The sequence below is a fragment of the Triturus cristatus genome, chromosome 3_1, assembly GCF_964204655.1.
Source record: "Triturus cristatus chromosome 3_1, aTriCri1.1, whole genome shotgun sequence".
Taxonomy (NCBI): domain Eukaryota; kingdom Metazoa; phylum Chordata; class Amphibia; order Caudata; family Salamandridae; genus Triturus; species Triturus cristatus.
The window spans coordinates 929,881,293-929,889,789 of record NC_140583.1 but is presented as its reverse complement, the minus strand read 5'-3'; the positions used below and the strand labels follow the sequence as shown (position 1 = coordinate 929,889,789).

The following is an 8,497-nucleotide window of genomic DNA, read 5'->3' as shown; positions in this document are numbered from 1 at the left end:
GACTGGTTTCTAATTCTACCAAAATATAAAAACAGCACAGTTATATGTCTGCAAACACATGAAAAACACAAATGCTTATCACAGAATGGTTTCTACATGCACACACACTGTCAATAAGATTGTAGAGAAAAAAAGTACTCCCTACACTTTAGCAGGAGAAATACATTAGGCTGATTAAAATCAAAATAGTCTACATATATCCCCTCACAATTAAATAACTCACCTTTCAAGTTGTTTTGTAGATTAAGAAGTATATCAGTCACACATCAGATTTTCTTTTACAGAATCTCTGCACTGTGCACCTCTCAGCAAAAACAAAGAATGGAAAAGTTTCCCTTTCATTTTCCACACATATACATGTAAACATCAAATCACAATCCTTCACACATAAGTTCAAAAGCAAACACACATTTGTATTGGTTAAACATTTCAACCCTTTCCAAATGAAATACATTTCAACCCTTCCCCCAATCTGCCTTCTGCTTGTTACCATAGAAACAGGTCATGGAACACTGCACTGAGCACACAGGTCACAAGTTCAGCACACAATGTTGCTAAACAAGACAGCAAGTGTGCTTGACTTTTCAACATATCAGCTTATCATATATAATGTTCCTTACAATCAGTTTTTGTTAACCAATAAGAATCATGCCTTTAAAAAACAGAAATATACACCCTACCTTTCAGTGTAGAAAGTTGTCATACAACCAATGATTTCTTGTCTTTTTTCATTTTTTTTTCCTTGGATCCGTGCACCCAACGCGAGAGGATCCGTGCACCAAACGCGATAGGATGCGCGCACCGTGCGTGCATTTCACCATTTAAAAAAAAAAAGGGAGCCCCAGGGGGTCCTTCTGGGACCCCCTAAGCACCTCTACAGGGTCAGAGTATTTCCACTCTGTCCCCTTTATATGTTTTACACACTTATTCCCCTTGCTTCTTCAGCCTCGCTTCTACCGAGGCAGAAAATGGCCGCCAACAGTTCCTGGTTTCGAATGTAGACAGACACTCGACAGCCAATTAGCATTCAGCGTGCGATCGGGAGGGTGCGTGCTTGGTTTGGGGAGGGTGCGCATACGGTGTGGGTAGGGTCCGTTGATCCTCCCCGGCCTTAGATATATATGTACTTTTAACTCTAATTTTCTCAGGAACTACTAAACGGATTCACACAATTTATGCAAAAGGCACAAGTCTGAACTGAGGGCTACCTCTTTGCCAAATTTGGTGTAATTCCATTCAGTGGTTCGGGCTGTAGCTGCGACAACAGATCCTATGGGAAATTGCATGGGGAAAGCGCGTTTTGGGACCCCCTTTTTTCTCGGCCCCCACTTGACGAATCACCACGAAACTTTCAGGGTAAGAGCGGAGCGCAGCTGGCCAAAAGTTTGGAAAATTTCGCGAAGATTCGTCAACCGGCGCCAGACTTATTGGGAATAGAATGTTGCGGATTTCCTATGGAAAATATGTCCTAACTATAACTATCTACTGGCGACCGCCAGTAGATAATATATAAATGTATATATATATTAAATGCTATTTTCTAACTATAATGTGCCTGCCTGAAACCTATATATATATATATATATATATATATATATATATATATATATATATATATATATATGTATAGGTATATATATATATATATATTTTCGTTGAAAAAACCATAGGTGTCAGGCAGGCACGTTATAGTTAGAAAATAGCACCTACTAAATAATCCCTTCAGGCACTTGTAAATCCACTCATTCTTCAATACATCTTGGCATAGATATATATGAAAAATATTTAAACTTTACAGAAACACACATTCACTGGATGATGTCATCAGTGATGTCATTTGAGATGTCATCAGTGATGTCATCAGTGATGTCACTGACCATGTCATGAGTGATGTAATATGTGACTTCATCAGCAGTGCATTGCGGGCACGCGAGTTGTAGTTAGCTCAACTAACTATAACAGGGGAATTTCCATGGTTTTATATAAGTCAACTTTAACATCCCTGAAACCTATGTTTTTTTAGTGAATTTCAGAGGTTGTTTAAATGCTATTTCCTAACTATAACGTCCGTAAAACCTATGTTTTTTTCAGTGAATTTTGAAGGTTTTTTAAATGTTAATTTCATATTTTAATATTTATGAAACCTATATTTTTTCTATCTTTTTTGTAATATTTTGGAACTCTATTATCCTTTTTTAAAACTTTAAAAATTAGGTAATGTTTTATATCTTCAAAAAAAATCTGTATATCTTTTTTTTTTGTTGAGAAAACTGGAGTCCCGTACCGGTACCAAGCTCCATCAGCATGCAAATCCTATCCGCCATATTGCTAAACTCGTAAATGATGCGCATTTTGTATCCAACAGGTTTGTGGCACCGCATCCTGCATGACATCATATACGTATGAGGTCGCGCCAGCTGCTACTTTGGCATGCGACGGGTATGCAGTACCAAGAAGCGCGTTACGTCATGTACGTATGGGGTCACGTGTTGCGTATGCGACGAGTGCAGGCTGCCAGGCCCTGTGTTACATCATAGACGTATGGTGTCGCCATGGTACGCCATTCCATCATTTTTTTTTATGTCTCAAAACTATATATAAATAAGTTTAAAGTGTATATGAGAGCAAGTGATAATCTAAAATGTTTTAAACATTTATATATTTCTAACTGTAATAAACTTATATTATGGTAAATATATTTTCTCAAATTATAGTCATTCTCTCTACAGTGTTTGATGAGAGACACCTCTTCTGCTTAGAGAGCTTTTTTGAAAAGTTTTTTTCTGTGTACACATATCTTATACTACACACAACATGCAACGATCATCTTGATCAATATTCATGGTCTGTACAGTAGCCTTCCACGTGTGCTGGCCATGCATCTGAAACGTTACATCAAAAAACAAATGTGTGTTACACGATGCCCCTGGTGTGTGTCTGTGCGCATTATTGTGCTGCCTTTCGGCCTGGGTATTGGGCCTGGGTATTGGTGGTTCGAAGGGGTATCATCAGTAGGGGTGGGCGGAATTTGCGGAATTAACCTCCGCAAATTATCGCGAGAATGCAGAAAATCTCCGCAAACATGCCGGAAATATCGCGAAGATGCGGAAGTTTTTTTGCCGCCTGTTCGCGGTATTTTTTGCGTGTTCGCGGGTCGCCAACTTACCCATGCGGTCGCTCACGGGCGCGGCCATCTTGTTTTCACTTGTCCCGCCCTCTGGCATTGTTTACTTCCTGTTCCGGGTCGCGCAATGCATGTTCGCGGTCGATATTTCCTGTTCGCGATCGCTTTTACTTGATCGCGTTGCTTTTTGCTTGCTCAGGGAGAAAATATCGCGCGAACTTGCGCACGTGGTCGCAACGGGCGAGGCCATCTTGTTTTCCACTCTATTGCATGGTTCTGGGGCCTGATTTTCAATCCTCCCTAAATCTTTTCAATCCTTTGTTTATAGCCACTTTTTTTGGATCTTTATTACTTATTATTTCTCTAACTATTTTCCTGCCTCTATATTTTTGGTTTTTGTGTACTTTTTTTTAGTTTTTTAGCTACTTTTTCTCTTTGTATTGCCCGCTATTTATTTCCTTTACTCCTTTATTTATTTTACCTTTTCTTTCCCGCCCCGTCCCCAGAACCATGTCCAAGGGCAGGGCTGTTCGCCGGCGCAGCCAGAGCCGCGACCGCCTTCCTTGCGGAAGGCGGCGCCCACAAGGGGTGCATGCACGGGCCTTATTTGGGGAGGCGGAGTTGGCTGCACTAATTTTCTTTGTGCAGCGCCACCTCCCCTCAACCCTGGCAGCAGGTGGCAGGCCTGGGTCCGGGTACGGCCTCCGGGAGCGTCGGCAGCGGTGGGGGAAGGTGCGCCGGGCAGTGTCGCGCATCTCTGGGGTCCGGCGCACCCAGGCACAGCTGACGCACCGGTGGTCTGACATCCTGGACCGTGAGCAGGACCTGCTGGACCTGCTAGGAGTGGAGGTCCCGGGGCTTGGTGAGTACCTATTTAATTATTACAACTTTGTGTCTGTTCTTCTGCTCTATGTTATATATTGCGAATATCTTTTTTTCCTTCCAACCAGCTAGAATGTTGCTGCTTGCAATACATTCCAGGTTAATAACGTTTAAAAGTCTTCTGTGATTATGACACAGGTGCTCTTCTGCGCTACTACTAATCTTACTTGTTTGCAGCTTTCCGTTTGCGCTTGCTTAGCGTGATTCTTTACGAGTTTATTTTAGAGAAATTAAGTTACGTAATGCTACAGTGACTCACGTCCACTCCTTACTTTGTCCTGTCACTAATAGATAGGGGCGGATTGATACATAGGTTTAGGTACTTTGTATGAGCTTCTAATTGGTTAGTGGTATGCGTGATGCCCCCCTCACTCAGTTACGTGACGTGCTGCTAGTACGCCAGTCTTTAGAACCTTTCTAGTTTGTTCAATGAGTGGAGGTAGGCTTTGCAGTTACTTAGCAGTAGCAGATCAGCATCAATCAAACCAAAATTTGGTGTATACAAAAAATGTAGTCATGTTCATGTGTCCTCCATGATTGGATCATACACATTGTTGAGGAATACAGTCGAAATGCATACTTAATGTACAATTGGCATGCCTGGAATAGGTGGGCTAGGTTGGGTGGTACGTTGTACTAATTCTTAGGCTTACTTGTAACTTAGTTTTCTGGAATCAGAATGGAAGAATGGATTACTGTTGATAAATAGTAACTTAAGTAGTCGAACTGCGAATCCCCCGATATTACATGTTGACCAGATGAGATCGGTCAATGTAGTTATTGCAATTGTTTACATAAGTGTTTTTTGACCGTTGTTGAAAAATATTGTATTTGCTTAAGTTGACACCATCCATCAATGTTTGTCTCTTTCTTATATCTTTCCTGTTCATCACCAGCACCCAGGGGCAGACGGGCAGGGACTGGGCAGTCGGCGGGACAGGAACACCACGAGGAGGACACCGCTGAGGGCTCCTCTGCTGGCCCCAGTAAGTCTTCTTGTTTTTAATAATATTTCTTATTCCATAACTTTTACTGCCCCATTTCTCCCGAACTATAGTGTGTTTCCAAATGCTATTCTTTTACCACCAATTATCCTTCGATCTGTACGGTTTCAAAAAGCTTATCTCTGCCTCCGCTATGATGACTGAGTACCACTACATACTATCAGTCTGTCTGTCTGTACTGTAGTAGCTAGTCTTGCCCAGTTGGCCAGTGCCACTCTTTGTGAAAGGTTGTAATATAAAACTCATATTCACCAGTAGCTCATACAATCCGTTGGGTTGTTGTCTTGTACTACTTTTTACTCTTGTTGATGTTTAGGCTTTGAAAATTCACAGCAACAGCCCTACCAGATTTCTTAATATTTTGATATGATACCCTATAGGACATACAACTGTTGTAGGGATCTTGCACATACATTTGCACCAGAAAATAGGATGTTGGTGATGGTAGGTTGGACCTTCCTTGCACACCTCAATCAGAAATTCCGCACCCACCACAATTCCACTGCTTGACTATAGTACTGTCTTGTCATACCTATTAGGTCTCGGAACCCTCCCCCCAAGATAACCAACAAGTAGACAACCCAGAACATTAACACACGCAACCTCTGTCGTGGAAGCTATTCACATGCACACCCTTACTTTAATTTGCTCAATCGTGTAAGTTAGTCCACTCCACACCAAATACCACAAAGTCTATGTAAGTTTCAAATTTTTATTTCGATTTGAGAAGGTCTGTACACTGTTTTCTTAGCAGCACCAACCGGCAAATCAATAACATTAAAACAATATACATTGTTACACTTATACAGTTGGGAATTAAATCATGATAACTGAAGTGGTGGAAGGCAGCACCACCATCCCATAGCAATTTAGTTTATATACATTTATAAATGAAGATGTGAGTGAAGGGACCCCTCACCTCAGAAGAACCTAGTACTGGTAGTTGGTGCATCGTTCAGAAGCTCTGGTTCGTAGAAGCGAATCTTGCGTCTGTAATGCGAAAAAAGAAATGGTGTGCGTTAGTATATTGCAACTTGCAAGCATTTCTCAGCCGTGCCAAAAAGTGTAGCATCTATGGATAAGCAATATTGACTAACAGTAACAGTAGTACACCAGTTCTTCCTAAAAAAGTGGCTTGTTAATGTTTGTTGACCGCCTGTACGCAGCGCGTAGACTAGACAGTAGCAGTGTGAGGCAGGTCATGTGGGCTCAAAGGTGTCTTAAGAAGCTGCAAGGTAAAGGTAACGTCACATGTGCATGGCTAGGGCTAATCAAGCAAATGCTACAATGATCATATAACTTAGTGTCTACTCTACTACTACCTGATTTGTACTAGTGATTTATGTTAGTATTAACTCATTTTTCAACCTTGCTACTGATCAATAGGGGGGAGGTGTATATGTTGCCTAATAAATGTGTAATGTTTTCTAGGCGCACTACCGACCACCATTGCTGGGGCCAGCGAAGGCGACGCAGAGGGCGAGGATGCGGCAGTTGCAGATAGCAACGGAGGGGGAGTGGCAGCACCAGTGGCAGGCGGTGGTAAGTTAGATTCATAATCTTTAACTATTGTTTAACTTGACAGCACACTCACTGCAAAGGTGTACTGTATGTATATGTATACTGTAAAAATGTGAATTAGGGCCCCATTAGGATGGTGGGCGTATTGCCCCCGCCGGGCTGGCTGGAATTCACTGCCGTCACAGCAGGGGCAAACCTCCCGCCATCCCTGTAGAAAATATTCAGACATGTCTAGGCGGAAAAGGGTTCAATATGGCGGTGGTGTCTCTCTCACCACACCGGCAGCCATATAATCTGCATTTTGGAATGCCTTTGCGTGGCGGCATTACCGTCCGCCACGGAAAGGCATGCACACATTGCAGAGTATGCTTGGGGGCCCCCATGGAGGGTACCTACCGATGCTATGGTACCCCCCCGACTTTCAAAGCAAAACGTGACAGGCTCCGTGCGAGGCCCGTCATGTTGTGCTTGGAAAAGCAGCACAACATTTTAGCATTGCTTTCAGCAAAGCCAACCAGAATTTAAATTTAAAATAACAGGGTGCGCCCGCCACTGTGCCGGGCGCATCATCCTAATTAATTGTCCCCACGGGACCCCCACCCTTTTTTAGCAGTCGGATGGCGGGCGGACAAAGTCCGCCCGCTATCCGATGTCGTAAGTAAGTATGAGTTCTTGGGGACGTTTGAAGAGTGAACTAGAAGACTAGAATTCCCTTTAATTGGTATAGGACTAGGAGCCAGAGTATTGAGTAACCAATGGCCTCATCTATCTGATTTCAACTCCGCTTTGAAAGTTTTATGGAGAAGAGCACCTGGTGCACTGTTCAACTAAAAAGTGTAAGACAGGTGGAAGGAAGAAGGACGGGCGACATTTAAAATGTTATGTACTACTGTGCTTTATTTTATAGTGCTACTCTACCATGCCACTATGTGTGTAAATAATTACCTTGTCCTACTGTTTTATTAAGACTATATTTTACAATTGTCTTGCTTTTTCTTTTTGATACACAGCTACTCCAAAAATCAACCGGAAGGAGTTGGCCGCCAAGGCACGGCGCCGGAAGCTGGAGGCAATCCAGCATGAATACCGGCGGCTGGTGGTCCTAGCCGAGGAGGAGGAGGAGACTGCAGCAGCAATTCAAGCCTCCTCCAGTGCCCCGGGCCCCAGCCACCGCCCTCCAGCGGTACGGCACCACCGTCTGGCGGCTGCCCGCCGCCACCGTGCCATCTCCGGTGCCCCCCCCACTGTGGCTGCAACTGCCGCGGCCTTAGACGCCGCGTCGCCCATTTAGAGGACCAGATTCGTGTCCTCCTCCAGTCCCGCCCCACCAGTTAGTCCCTGTCACTGCCCCTTTTTTAATTCCTGTTCGTTCTTGACTCGTTTGGGCGTTCTCTATTTCTATGGACAGTCGTTGGGGTTAGGGAGGTGGGTGGGTTAGCTTTTGTGGGTTTAGTTTATTTGTTAGGGTCAATTAAATATATTTTTCTATGTTACATGCAATGTTGTTAATGTTTTGTAGGTGGGGTAACTGTTTTACATCACACTGTTTCTTTGCTGGTGCATGGCCGCCCATAGCGTGTGTTTGATTTCAATAATTTGCTGACTGTATAAGACACAAACAGATAGATGCGACACACCTCACTCATTGACTGGTCCTACTATGCATTCTTTGGAGTGGTGTTTGAAACTGACATCATTGACAACATGTCCATTATTGATTCTGCCTCCCCCAAACTTCTCTCTTACCGGTGCTTGATGTTTATGTCCAACTGTGGCACAGCACTGGCTGCATGGTGAAGATGGTTTCCTTTTTCATACATGCCATGATTGGGGTGGTGGTGGTAGTATAGTAGTAGTAGTATACACTGGCAGGGTGGCAGCATTTCCAAAAAAAGAAAAGGAGATAGTCAATCGCCTTTGAGAGACTGTTAGAGGAGTAGTTGAATGAAGTACATCACAGAATTTA

At 43.3% G+C, this 8,497-nt stretch overlaps 1 long non-coding RNA gene across 1 annotated transcript; it reads left to right on the top strand.

The window, feature by feature from the left end:
- Nucleotides 1-4,918: 4,918 nt before the first annotated feature.
- On the top strand, nucleotides 4,919-7,706 carry LOC146861290 (uncharacterized). Its single transcript, XR_014979240.1, has 3 exons — nucleotides 4,919-4,992; nucleotides 6,442-6,552; nucleotides 7,542-7,706. It is a non-coding gene; the product is annotated as an uncharacterized LOC146861290 (long non-coding RNA).
- Nucleotides 7,707-8,497: the final 791 nt, after the last annotated feature.